Here is a 15298-nt window from a genome sequence, read left to right on the forward strand (position 1 = left end):
TTATTATTATTATTATTATTATTATTATTATTATTATTATTATTATTATTATTATTATTATTATTATTATTATTCAAGTCATTCGATTACTGAATAAGACAGAAAAACGTCAATAAATCGATGACTGACGCTAAATCCAAATAGAGAATTGAATAGATCGGTAAACCCAGTCCCTTACCAGAGAGAGAGAGAGAGAGAGAGAGAGAGCGATGTCCCTCAGCAAAGTGGAAATCTGGTATAAGCGGTCTATCATCGCAAAATCATTCTTTTGTGAAAGAATCAGTCGACCTTTCATAACCATTTGCGAAGCTAAAAGGAGCTTGTTGATATATTATCTTGTTTTGTAGTCAGTTGGTCTCAATAATCAGTAAGTAAATAAGTAAATCGAGAAACCAATAAGTAAACCGATGAGAGAGACTGTTGAGATTCATAATTGTGACATCAATGCGGTATATCTGAGGTAGCTTTTCTTTTATAAGAATTATTTTGACGTAATGTCGAGTAATTGCGTAATTAAGAGAATTTCAAAATGAACTAGAGATCTGAATGATGTAGACTTCGATTGAGCTGAAATAGATTCATTTTCTTATTTGCGTCGGATAAGTGCCTATCAAAATGACGCACAGAAATCGGTTTTTACCGTTTAAAATTGCGTGTGGAGACGAACTGCTTTTGTATCCAATCGGCTTTATGGGTGCATTGAAACTACTTTTGTTTGAACCAAAACGACTCAAGAGGAGGATGAACCACTAGGAACCACCTGGAACCACCTGGAGCCACCTGAAGCCTAAATACGTCAGCTGACGTCCAGGTGAATTGTCAATCAACACTCATGGCAGGAGTCGACTACTGAATTCGGTAAGTTTATATATTATAATATATTTAAGCTTACTCGGGGAATAAGCCTACAAACTACTTTGTTGTTGTTCTGGTGGGGTGGTGTGGGTGCGGAGGGATAAGGATAGCCAGCCCTATGGAAAAACCTAAAAAAAGGTTCTGAAAAAAGGTGGTTCGCGTCGATTTCAAGATACGGAAATTTCAGGACAGACAGGATATTCAGGATTTATTTATGAGAGTAAAAACGTAAAAAAATAAATAATTTGCGGGTTAAACAGTGCAGAAAAATAATGTCTATTAAAAGATAGCGTATTTCTAATCTTAGTTGGTGAGACAACACGCTATATCGTTTAGTTAATGAGTAAAAAAAATAAATGAAATAAAATAGAACATACCCTGTCGGTCGCTCAAGGTTGGAGGCGAGTTTGCAAAAATGTTTATAAATTCAGTCAAAAAAATATTTTTTCCTAAACAACTACGGTTACTGGAGACCTTATGCACAGTTTAATATTTAAATGTATGAATATTTGGTAGGAATAGGTTGATATGTCAATGTGTGAATATTTGGTAGGAATAGGTCGATATGTCAATGTGTGAATATTTGGTAGGAATAGGTCGATATGTCAATGTATGAATATTTGGTAGGAATAGGTCAACAGACTTACACAGGACTGGTCTGAAGTTTTTGACCGGAAATGTCCATCTTAAATATCCAATGACAGGGGTCAGGAACCTTCTTGTTAAACCCAGATTTCATTCTGAATCGTACTAGGTTTGTCGTACTAATCATATTTTATTTAGTTATTCATCCTGTGCCTCTCATTTGTCCACAATACCTGTTTGTGCAAAGTGAACTAGGTAGGTAGGATGTCAACTGGTTTCTGACGGTAATTATGTTGTTCCTCGTGAACAGAACAGAGTTCTAGAGAGGTTCAGGACAATTCTAACTAAATAGGAAGGGAAGGAAGGACCGAGAATTTTCATCCCAAATTGTTTCAGAAGGGGAGGAATAAAGGTGAATGTTCTAGAACGTTTTAGGAAGTGGAACTTTCCTGTGTGGCTTATGAAGGGGAGAATTCTGGCCAGTTTTAAGGAACATTGGTGTTGTTGCATTCTTCCGGAGATTTTCTACCAGCACTTGGAATTTCTCTCTCTTCTCAACGCTCTTTTGTCTAGTGTTGACAGATTTGATTAGGTATCCTTACAACTGATCTACTTTCATTACTTTTACTAGACTCTGTCCTTGAGGCAGAACTTGCTTTGCTTGTGTAACATATGCAGAGTGGGTCCTTTGGAAATTAAGCAGTTTATTATTTCCACTGAAAAAAGTAACTAGTTACCAATAATTACCATACAATAATTTTCTGGGTTAGTAATAAAACCAATAGTGTTTGGTATCCTGTTAAGCGCATGGTATTTAGAGTAATTTTTTAATTTACTATTTTTTTTTTAATAAATTAGTGTCTTTTGGTATTCATTGATTGTCATGCTTGGAAAAAAAAATTGGCATGGAAAAGGCAGTTTGTTCTAAAACAGTATTTGAAATGCTATTACTACTTTAAAACAATATTTGAAACAAAATTCCATAACTTTTAGTTTGGCGAGAATGTGATTATGAATTTTTTTTTCATGAATGAAAATCTGTTTTCTCTCAACAATGTTGGTGCAACTGTGAAACTGCTGTTTGATTGTTAAAAGGGCCTTTGACCTCAGTAAAAGAAACTACTTTAATATCGGGTACTATTCCTGTCTAACCAGCAAAGTCAGTTTTGATTACTTATTCCTTTAACTTAATATCTCTCGAAGGCTTTAGTTTATGTTGACCTTTAGTTTTAACGTAATGAAGAGTGCAAAATATCTATCATTAGTACCATTAAACACGAGTTGAGGAGATAGTTATAAGCATCCAGTTCAAGTACTAACATCCCATTTTAACTTTATAATGATTTAAGGGAGTTGGTCTTAATCCTTAAGCCAAAAAATCATTCTAGACCTATGGAGAAACTGATTAGAACCTGTACAAGAAACTATGGTTATCGTGTTAGAGATTTCAAAAAAAAAATTCTTTGGATTATTGCATTAACATTTAAATCTAGGCAGTGCGAGTAATACCTAGCCATATTGCTTTGGTCTCTAAGTTAAAAACTAAAAGTAATGTATGAAGTATGAAAAGTAGATATGGTAATTCTAAAAGCTAGTATAGGATTTAGTAGCTTCCCAAATTTTCAGGCTTAGTTTAATTGCCCTTACCTTCATTTAATCACTAGCGTCACTGGTCGAGTAGTATAGGTCCTCGTGAACACAGCTGTGTAGAATGCAAGTGTTGGAATAAGGTAAAAAGCCTTATTACGGCCCTCTTGATAAGTGCAATGGAATAAAGTGCTTAACTAATTTTTAATATGTATGAATGGTGTCACTGTGGAAGATACAATTCCCTCCCTTCCCCATCATTATTAGAAATAAGAATCAGCAGACACCAAACACACACACACACACACACACACACACACACACACACACATGGGGAGAGAGGGAGAGAGAGGGAGAGAAACAACCGGACGCAGATGACAAGTCACTTCCAGCTAGCAATACTGGTTAGTTTAGACGCTAGGTGATTTCAGCGTCTCAGGAATAAATAGATTTCGTCACCAACCTGTGACTAATATTCTTGCCTACTGACCAACCATCCTACTGTAAATATCCTGCCTGCTATAAAAACGATGTACTAGTATATACATCCCGTATCTCGATTCGTAAGCTTTTGTACTCGTATAGATGATCGCCAGTGTTCTGTCCACGCATTACAGGAAATGAACCAAAGAAATTGGAAGTCTTTGTCCTTGGAAACTGGTATAACTATATTTCATAAAGTTTTTTCATTAATTTTTAGTTATGCTATTAAAAATGTACAGACATAATTATCAGTAATGTTTCTAACATTTCATTAAATCAAATCATAGATAAATATATGGTTTCTGCAATGAGTATCTTACGAATGGGGGTCCCAGTGGAGTAATTACCTCGTCGAGGTCTACCCGTTTTGAATGGTACCTATGCTGTTTGACGGAGCCATGAGCGCTAACGTCATTCTCTCTCTCTCTCTCTCTCTCTCTCTCTCTCTCTCTCTCTCTCTCTCTCTCTCCATTACATTTCCACATTATATATTTGATATTATATACGTAGAATACCTTCCCTTATGCTTTCACATACCAGAAGGATTTGCAAGTGAAGTCATGATAAAAGTAATCCTTAATAAGACTATTTCATTTTTGTTACGTACGATAGAAAAATTTGTACCGGAAGTTGACTCTCTCTCTCTCTCCTCTCCCCCTCTCTCTCTCTCTCTCTCTCTCTCTCTCTCTCTCTCTCTCTCTCTCTCATTGGTACTTTGGTAAATTAGTGTCATTTCGTGGCAGTTTCAGCTGTTGTCATTGTTTGCAAATGGATACGAATAGATGATCACTGAGTTATGCACATATTATTGTATAATATCATAGCTTGCTATCACATTCGTAATAGATCTGTTGCAGAGAATATAGTTATTATTAATAATCATTTAGCTTGCTATCACATTCGTAATAGATCTGTTGCAGAGAATATAGTTATTATTAATAATCATTTATTATCTTGCTCTTCGTTTTAGGTTAATACCTAAGGTTAGAACAACAGAGACCCAGGTTCGCGGTACTTTTTCCAAAAATGTCTATCCCTGAAACACGATGTTTGCCAAAAGGTAAATCTATTGGCTTCCTGTCGTATTGCTATGTGCTGTTTTTGAAAGGTGTACGATATACTCCATATATATACCTAGACCTTGAGTCAAAGAAGCGTTTATAGATTTGTGTATTACATATTCATATTATAATTGTGTGAATGCACGCATACGTACATACACTATAGTAGATTCACATCAACGGTCCGTTTGATGTCTAGGCCAATCCCTTACAACGCACCTGATTGGCTGTTGATAAGCTAGTCACAGGGCTGGAAACTCTCCTCAGTCACTCTCGAGAGTTCACATAGGCAGGATGTATGTTCCACCTGTCCTGAGGGATACTTTTGAATTACGTATCTCTAAAAGAGAGGTGGAACATACATCCTGATTATGCTAACTCTCTCGAGAGACTGAGAGTTTCCAGGTCTGTGACTGGCTTATCAACAGCAGCCAATCAGGAACGTCGTAAGGGACGGGCCTAGACATCGAATGCACGGTTGAGGTGAAACTACTATAGTAGATCTTCTGTGTCATAGCCTCTTGATCCCACACACCCTCAGTTTTCCTTAAATTTCTGCAAGTTTTCACATACACATTTGTAGTTTTCGTGGATCTTGTTACTCATATGAATGTCTGGTGATTTCCAGTGGAATTGATTTTTTTTCTTATTTTCTTCTCCTTTTATTGTTCTGCATTTTGGCTGTTATTTGCCCACACATTTATAATTGATTTAAGGGATTGATTTTCTGTATCACGGCTTGTTTCCTGCATAGAGTTTTTCGCAGGTTCTCTTACTTCTGTTCAAACATGGCTGTCAACTTCTTTTGGTTTTTCCTATTTCAGTTTCTGATTCTTTTAAGATAAAACCATTTCGCCCCAGTGATAGTATTGTGGTAGTAGTTTCCACTTTTAAGTTGAACGATGCATACATAACATTTTGTGTCATTCATTTTAGCCAGGTGTCTGATCCATGAATATTGGATAAATACCTTTGGTCCATTTCCCCCAACCTGTGTAGTTCAAAACTGTAAAGAAGTTTCATTCTGTTCTGTTCAGAATATAGTATATTTTCCTTTGGATGAACCGAGATTTAATGGATTTACTTTGTTTTCGTGGATAAGAGCAAACGATTTTGAATCTCTCTCTCTCTCTCTCTCTCTCTCTCTCTCTCTCTCTCTCTCTCTCTCTCTCTCTACACGGCAATTTGCCTTTTAATCATCATTATCATTATCACCGTTTTCACATCCCTTTTAGTCAGACGTGAGAAATTGAAGAATGAGTTCCCTTCACTCTTTTTGGCATTGGACACCTGTCTGAAACACTAAATCTGGTCCAGGAATTCACCTGTATCCTTCGTCTAAGATATCTTTAGCTTTCCTGCAGGAATCAAGAGGATCACTCTCAAGGATTCCAAAACACATAACATACTTAGCAAGGCTCTCTCTCTCTCTCTCTCTCTCTCTCTCTCTCTCTCCTAAGTGCACCTAAGGTAAAGTCAGCAGACATGTCTTGAAACAGGTCACAGAGATTTGTACCTCCTGACGTCAAGATGCAAGAGAGCCATGATATGAATTCATATCCAGAATTAATTTCATAAAAAGAGAGGCTATGAGGTGCTGAGATGACATTCATGACATGAATTCATATCCAGAGTTAATTTTAAAAAGGAAGTTTGTGAAGTGTTTGAAATGACAGCCATACTTTGAAATCTAAAGTAAGTTCTTTGCTTTCCAGGTATATTTCAGAAGCTGGGATCACTCACTGGCAGACATACAGCGCACAGGAATTGAAGCTCCAGCTCATCCGAGGGAGAAACGACAAAAAATTTACTCCCGTTTAAAATTACAAGAATACTTTAATTATTTATTTATTTATTTTTTGAAAAAGGAGATTGTTTAGTTGCTGTTAAATTGCTGTCCCATGATATTCCTCGTTCTGACTTTATAAATAACAGAATTAGTCAATTATTGTTGGCAGTATTCAAGAGGATTTTTCGTTAGTCTGGTGGCCCTTGAATGTAAGGGCTTAGCTTTCATTGAAAAAGGGAAAACGAAAACACATCACTGTGGACGTAAAGAAAATAACAATTATTGTCAAGGTAAAAAAAAAAAATGATACTCTGTAGAATGTATCAATTGTACATTGTATCGGGCTCATAGTATCAGTGGATTTTGCCTTTCATTTAATAAGTTTTAATTTTTTTTTTTCAGGAAACTTAATGTGTACGATTATAGGTACTCTTTCATTTGGCAAAAAGGTTAAATACTAATAAGCCGCGTGAGTGTTGGCTGTAATATTACCTAAGGAGGCACTCTGTGTCTCTCACTGTAATATTATAGGAGTCGGGGGAGCAAACATTCCATATTTGCTTTTGCCTGAACGCCTCCAGTGAGATCCAACAATGGTGAAACTATCGTTGGTTAGCAACTGGTCAGACCTTCCACTGTTAGTGTGAGTCCTTTGTCTCAGCTGTTTATTTCTCACACCTACAAACCCTTTCCTCTTTAGGGGGCTAGTTCTGCCAGTGCACCTCACACCGTGCACTGTAGGCATTTCTTTATTAGGTTCTTTGTGGCGTCCCTTCGACCCGTAGTTGTAACCCCTTTCATTCCTTTTACTGCACTCCCTTCATAATCTCTCTATTCCATCTTGTTTATTTGTATATATGTATGTAAGTATGTATACATAAAAATAGCCTTCCTCTGCGTGAATGGTCCACTGTCACACGAACTGGAGAAGTCTTGAAACGAGAAGAAAAGACATCTATCTTTCCCCTTTGTGCTGCTTTGCTGCAATTTCCCGTTATTTTGATTAGACGTTCATTTGTTTCCGTTCACACATCTATCTGTTCAACTTGGTTCGCTTTGATTTGCTGTGCTTGGTGAATTGATCAAACATTTAGCACCTTTCTTACCTTTTCGAATTACTGTATGTTAGCATTCTCTTTCTAGAGTGTGTTTCAGTCATTTGATAAACCTGGTATTTATTTGACTTCAATCTGTAACTATGCTTGGGTTTTAAACTTTCAATATGTTCGGGAACTTCATAAGTTCAAGCGAAGATGCAGTGCATAATGCAATTCAACTTATATTGTAATATTTCACTTGAATTGTTATCTATTTATTGATTGGTTAATTTATTTTCTAATAACTGATCGTCTCCCCCCATATTTCCCATTACCTTCTGTCACTTCTTTCAAATGAACACCATAGTATTCATTGGAAGGGTGAATTTCAAGTCAGTGGCTCGTGTGAGTAGGGCCCCTCTTCTGAATATAATGATAATAATGATAATAGGTAGAAGACCATCTTTCAAACAGGTACTGTTAAAAGATATTGCTGCATCAGCTGAGTAGATGATTTTGTAGAGTTTTCTCTAACTTACTTATGATAGCTTTCTCTTGGGTACTACAGTTAACAAGTAAAGTTCCAATTCCAGGCATAATAGGGATAGTGAAATATGATGAGTAATGTGCATACAGTTTAATTGTAAAACTAATATTTAATGAAATAAACTGATAATGCCAACTTTAATTTAAGTTGTACAAGTAAACTCTATTGGCATTACTCTCTGTATTTCACTACCCCTATTAGTTCCTCGTTGTACGAGTGGTTTTCGTGCACGGCTACCAAACCGGTTGGGGCGAAGTTCGATCCTCGGCTCGGCCAATGCGGAAGTAGAGGAATTTATTTCTGGTGAAAGAAATTAATTTCTCGATATAATGTGGTTCGGATCCCACAATAAGCTGTAGGTCCCGTTGCTAGATGACCAATTGGTTTCTAGCCACGTAAAAATATCTAATCTTGGGGCCAGCCATAGGAAAGCTGTTAATCAGCTCAGTGGTCTGGTTAAACTAAGCTATACTTTAACTACCCCTATTATGCCGGGAATTGGAAGGTTACATGTTAACTGAGGTACCCAAGGGAAAGCTCTCATAGTAAGTAAGATAGAGAAAACACTACAAAATCAATATGGCTGATGCAGAAATATCCTTTAACAACAACAACAACAACAATAATACCCTTACCAGAGTTGTTTGATTTTTCAGCAGTATTTTGCCATTGTTACCAATACACTAATGGGTAGTTTCTCTTCCGTCCCTCTCAGAGGTTTATTGTGCATCCTTTTTGCCAGGTTACTGTTAAGATATTCAATTATTGTTGTGATTTTTATCCTTCCTCTTCATCTTGCTGGTGTTGGTCAATATCTACAGTACCTTCTTTAGCTCTTGCCCAGTCGTGTTGGGAAGGGTGGTTAGTTTTTGTTAATCCTGCAGTTCATTGAAGACAAACCCTACTAATTTTTATAGCTGTAATAGATGGTTGGGTCTTTCATGCTCTCAACTGAGCGTTCAGGCATAAGTGAGGGTGAGAAGTTTGTTTCCCCTGAAACACAGACAGGATTAATTCGGTCCGGACTTTGTAAGGCTACAGTTGGTAAATGTATTCATATGTATGTATGTATATACCATAGTATGTATGCATACATATAGATAAATGTGTGTATATATATGGAGGTTTATTATATGTATACATATGTAACATAAATGTATATAGGTGCATGTATGTGTATATATATGAATATATAAATGCGTATCTATAGTACTGGTAATCTTCTTAGACACGAAGATATGTTATTCGATTGTATTCCACACTGGCAAATGAAAAGTGATTTAGAAAATGTCCAACAGTTTCGTCCTCCAGTGGACCTCCTCTTGGAACGTTTATTGAGGAAATAGAGCGAGAAAAATTAAGGCCTAAAATCTTGAACATATGAAGTACCGTTACCAGAAACTAGCAGTTTGAACTATCCCAAAAAAATGACAGTAAAATAATACAATAAAACAAGACTGCATTGTAGTTTTACAAATAGAAAATACCAAAATATCAAATAAGGTGTTCTGTCCATTTGAAACAGCTTAACACTAAGTAGATATGAAGAAGCTTATAATATATGATAGTTATGGATAAAATTAATCATTTTGTACTGACGTCTCATGAGTTGTTAAAGAAAAGGCTCTAATTTATAGAAACCTGGCGAAGAATTTAAAGTATTTTTCTTTGATGTGAACAGTGCAAGCTTTGTCTATCAAATTCTATCACTAGAACCTGTGTTGTCAGATAAAATCTTTAGCCCGAGCCAGTCATTTGTTAAACTACACGTACTACTGTGAAAACACGTGGCATTACTTGTATTGCTTGTTCTTATATCTATGATTTAAAATGAGCTTTTTGAGTGCCTTCCTAGATTGTCCTATATAAAAACTACCGCACTTAATGGTAGCTTATAAAGGTCTCTATTGTTTTCCAGACTATTACGAATCAAAGTTTTGCTGCTAAGATATGAAAAAGTTGCACTTAAGCCAAGTAACCGCAGGGGGTTGATTATGGACTCTGTGGGTTGGTATGGGAAAGATATAAAATTCAGCTTTCTGTTTTTCATAAAACTCGGCTTTCTGTTTCTCTCCCCATATGAGTAAACTGAGGTCCTTTGGAGTACGAAGCTGTTGGTATATTTTAACAAAAACACTTTTCAATTTGCTATGTGGAATACAATTAAAAGACGTGCATATATAATACACACATTTACATTTATATCACTTATATTTATATATTACTTCTCTATTGTTTTAAGAGATAAAGAAGGTTGTAATTGTTATAATGTGTTAAAATATTATAATGTGTTGAATCAAGTGAACCTCCTCGGCTGTGAATCCAGATATTTTACATTCTGTAAGGTTAAAAGCTTACGAGCTAATGCTGATAAAAAATTAGTTGTAAAAGCTAAGTCTTCAATGGGAAATATATTGTCATCATGTGAGTAAAAGCTAAGTCTTCAATGGGAAATATATTGTCATCATGTGAATCTCAGATATACAAATATCATTGGTTCTCTGCAGTCTTGAAGTGTCACTCAATGAAAATTTATTCCGAGGTAATATTTATTCTTGCTCTTCAGATCAAATATGAAATTGCATATCTGTATTTATTGTACACAAAGAGAAATTAATGTGTTTTGGCCTTATTGCATTTGAAGTAGAGATGGATTTCCAAAGTATAGGAAGTGTTAGACATGGAGGGTATATATCTGTGTGTGTGTGTGTTATTGCAAAAATCATCATTTCAAATGGACCACAACCCAAGATCCCGTAGTCGGGCACTGCCATCAGTGCACATCAAGTGCACTTTGTGATTACTTAAGATTCTGTGTAGCGTCCTTTCGGCCTGCAGCTTGCAACCCCTTTCATTCATTTTTGTGTACCTCCGTTCATAGTCTCTTACTGTACACCCTTTTTTAACAATTTGTCATAGTGCAACTGCCAAAGGTTTTCCTCCTGTTACACTTCTAAAGCCTTTTTATTCTCAATTGAGCTTTCAGCGCTGATTGACCTCATAGATCCCATCTCTTGACTTTTGGCCTAAATCTTAAATACGGCACCAGAAGGAAGGATTGCTAGGTGCCATACTTTCATCTTTGCCGTCTTCAATTGTGTATTTTGGTGAGATTTAGAATTTGTGGTAACTTCTGTGTTTAGAAATATTTGTGTAACTTCAGATTTGATGTTTGTTTCCCAATTTTCAGAATAGGTTTTGTTCTACGTAAAACCCTGTCCTGAAAGTTAATTTTAATATAGAATCATTAGGGATCCTAATCTTAGGATGGCAGGTGTTCCCTTTTGATTTTTTTATTGAACCTTCTCCTCTGCCATCAGCCTTGTTTGTTCATTCTCTCTCTCTCTCTCTCTCTCTCTCTCTCTCTCTCTCTCATGAACAACTAGATTTTTGCATTAAAGGATACATGATTTAATATTGCCAGTGCTCTCTCTCTCTCATGAACTAGGCTTTGCGTAGGACCATTGAAGAATTCATAAGTTATCTTGTGGTTGGCCTGTGTGTCATGATACAGTTCAGTTTTTTTAACCTGTATTTCATCATCAATATGAACATAGCATCTCATCTTCATCATCCTATTCAGTTTATGTATGTGGTTTCTGCTGTACGGGTTTAAATGGGTATGAAGCTCTTTCCAAGCTCGTTTTCAGTCTGAATTCCCACCTGTTCCCGGCATTCACATGTGCTTTCCTTCATCCAGCTATTTTGTCATTTCCGAGTCTACTAATTTGTGGGTCTTTTGTGAGGGTAATCAGCCCAAAAGCTTTCTTGCAAAAATATTTTTTCAGCTTCCTTCGATTCGTGCTTTTATTGTCTTTTCACACAGCATCATCAGTGCCACTTTCCTGACAAGATATTTTCTCCTCGTCCTCTTTCATTCACCCATAAACTTTGTTATACTGACACTGATTTGATTCATCTCCATTATACTTCAATATCCTGGTCTCCTCCTCCTCTGTCTGTCTCTGCTGTGAAGACCAGGTCCTGTGCATATAGCAGCTCCCAGATGCCTTCATGTTTTTTTATTCCTTTGTAGCATCTCCCAAGACTATGATTTCAAATGAAAACCATATTCTGTTGCTTATTTCATATAAATAGGGTTCATCATCTGAGTAATAATAATAATATTATAGTCTTCCCTAAAGCTTCTCTGTTATTCTATAGTGCTCTTACCTGTACAGAGAGTCTAGTACCGTTTTGTTTTCTTAATATACCGTCAGATACCCCTTGGCTTCATGACCAAATGTTAAAAGTTCCCTTTTTGCTTGGTACTTACATGTAGATGCCCTTGTATAAAGATGGTCTATTGTTGATTTTCCTGATGTAAAACCAAACTGACAATTATATCTGGAGTCTTCCCAACACGAGGGTGTGGGGCCGCATTTCTTATAGTTACAAAAATGTCTGTAATGGGGACCTTCTGTTTTTGCTTGGTACCTTCATGTAATCTCTCTCCATGAAGATTGTCTGCTGTTGGTTTTCCTTTTACAGAACGAGACTTACCATTCTATCTGAAGTCTTTCTTGCACTAGGGATCCAGTTCAAATAAAGAGTTAGAAGAATGATTGTCATGGGGAATTGAAATTATCCCCTGCACTAACAAATTTAACTTGTATAAACACCATGGCTAACACTTCCTGAGGTTAGTTTTGTTTTGACCAAATATTTAAAGCTACTGAACGTTATGGTGATACAAAGTAAAGTGCGTGATTGGCCAAAATTCTCGATATAAGTGTACGATGTGCCCTTTTATATATAGTTATTTACTCTCGTGAATGTATAATTACACTTCATTAAATAACTGCTATTTTTGAGAATGTATGAAAAGTACGAAAAAGAGATTGGAATGTTTCGTGCCAAGTTCATTGATATTAGTTTTAACGAGCTTTATTTTAAAAAAATGTCTCGTGTTTTTTTTAATGATTTCTCTCTCTCTCTTTCTCTCCTCCTCTCTCTCTCGTCTCTCTTTTTTCTCATCCTCTCTCTCCTCTCGTCTCTCTCTCTCTCTCTCTCTCTCTCTCTCTCTCTCTCTCTCGTAACATTTCATTGTAGCGTAAAATTGTCACAACATTGCATTGTAGCATGGTAAAAAAAAATATTTTTTTTTTTCTCTCTCTCTCTCTCTCTCTCATAATATTTCATTGTAGTGTGGTAAAATTGTCTAATTCTCTATCGTGTAACATTTCATTGTAGCGTGGTAAAGTTTCTCTCCCTCTCTCTCTCTCTCTCTCTCTCTCTCTCTCTCTCTCTCTCTCTCTCTCTCCAGGACATTTCATTATAGCATGATAAAATTCTCTCTCCTCTCTCTCTCTCTCTCTCTCTCTCTCTCTCTCTCTGTCGTAATATTTCATTATTGTGTGTAAAGACACTCTCTCTCTCTCTCGTACATTTCATTGTAGTGTAAAATTTCTCTCTCTCTCTCTCTCTCTCTCTCTCTCAAACCTTACTTATATACATAAAAGATGGTTAAGGACTATCCCATAAAACTCGACATTATCGATATGAGGTATTAGAGAAAAAGACTAAGAGTAAAAGTACTAAATGAAGCATCAAAGAACTGCCCCTGTAGAAGGGCATGAATGGATGTATTTCATGACGTCATAAGTGTGACGTCTTCATTCCGGTCCCTAAAGCCATATAGGAAGGTTGTGACGTCATCGAACTGCCCTGTAGAAGGAATGAATGGATATATTTGATGACATCACAGATGTGACGTCATTATTCCGTTCCCTAAAGCAGTGTATAGTAATCAAGGCTGTGACGTCATAGCTTTAGTGTATTAAAACTAAAAATAATAAATGCTGTCATCAATGAACTGCCACATGTAGGGGCATCAATATATTTCTGATGTCACATGTGACGTAATTATTCCGTTCCTAAAGTCCTGTAGTTGTTGCGACGTAGTTTGCTTTAGTAGGGAAAGTGCTAAATGACGTCATCAAAGAACTGTCCATGTAGAGGGGCATGAATGAGATGACGTCACAGTTGTGACGTCATCAAGCTGCTCATGTAGGGCATGAATGAGTGATTAGGTCAGTTGTGACGTCATCATTGTTCCCAAAAAATAGTAATCGAGATTGTAACGTCATAGTTGGCTTTAATATATTTGTAATATGCAAACTGTATATTAAAAGGAAATAAAAACTACTAGATAACCGGACAGTTTTATTTAAATCCAAGAAATAATTTCAAAGATAGAAGAGGTCAATCTTGAAAAAAAAAAAAGGAAATTACAAGCCATCCTCCAGTCTTTTGTTACAACAAAAGCAATCATTTACACCAAGACACATACAGTAACTCCGAAAGCAGACAAACGACTCGGAACCCTTCAGGTGGAACAAGTGTGCCTTGAGGCACGCCCCCCTCCCGAAATAACCACTTCGTCTTATAGGCCTTACACCATTCAATGTAAGTGATTGAGTCAGATAAATGGTCAGAGACGTGCAAAGCTAATATCCTCCTGCTCTGAGTTCTTCCTCCCCCAGCAGGGCAGCAGGTCGGACGAACGTCGCCTTCACCGTACACGTGGACCACCAGGCCAGTTTAGTTTCTGTGAGAATATCTTACAAAAATCCATCCCACTGCCAGGTACTATAATTAGGGAGGAATGTCCAGCGGCAAATTGAGACATTCCTTCGGGTGTTTTGAAGTTCGGATATCATCTAAAATATATTTGCTTCCGGTTTTAACAAGACTTTGGAAAGCAGTTTTATATTCTAGATTAAAAAATAGTTTCAAATAGCTCATCAATTTATCGACAATAAAAATTTCTTTTTTCCTTGTCAGAATCGGGCTACGTGATTAATACCTGGCTAATAACGAAAACTACTTTGATATGGCACATGAATATATTAAGATTACTGGTTCACATAACAGAGCTACAATGTGCCCAAAACCGTAACTTTGCATTGATCATCAGTACTACAGGTCTACAGAATAATGGACATTGCCTTTTCACATGGACCATTACAAACGGGCTACGGTTGGCACTACTATTACAACTCTAGTAAGAATATACTGGTTAGGAAAAACTTCATGAAATTTAAATTTTTTAATTTTGACCTCATACCTCGAAACCTGCCTTTAAAATGCTAATACCGAACTTTAACTCTCAATAAATATATATATATTTTTTTTTTATATTTTTTTTAGGTTTTAGGAGACGCTGTCTTGACATTTTGTCTTATTCTTGCAGCAGTATTCATCTTTATAACCAAACTCTTTAAGAGAATACTGAACATCTATTCTTGCGAGTCCTATTGGATAAAAAAATTGCTGACATACCTTCCAGTAAAAAAGAGAGAGAGAGAGAGAGAGAGAGAGAGAAAAAACTCCGACCTAACACACTTGGTAG

General features: G+C 36.4%; 1 long non-coding RNA gene across 1 annotated transcript; it reads left to right on the forward strand.

Moving 5' to 3' along the window:
- The first annotated feature begins 4464 nt into the window (after positions 1-4464).
- On the forward strand, positions 4465-11331 carry LOC135199294 (uncharacterized). Its single transcript, XR_010311028.1, has 3 exons — positions 4465-4570; positions 6287-9602; positions 9920-11331. It is a non-coding gene; the product is annotated as an uncharacterized LOC135199294 (long non-coding RNA).
- The last annotated feature ends 3967 nt before the right edge of the window (positions 11332-15298 follow it).

This window comes from Macrobrachium nipponense, chromosome 25, assembly GCF_015104395.2.
Source record: "Macrobrachium nipponense isolate FS-2020 chromosome 25, ASM1510439v2, whole genome shotgun sequence".
Lineage (NCBI taxonomy): Eukaryota > Metazoa > Arthropoda > Malacostraca > Decapoda > Palaemonidae > Macrobrachium > Macrobrachium nipponense.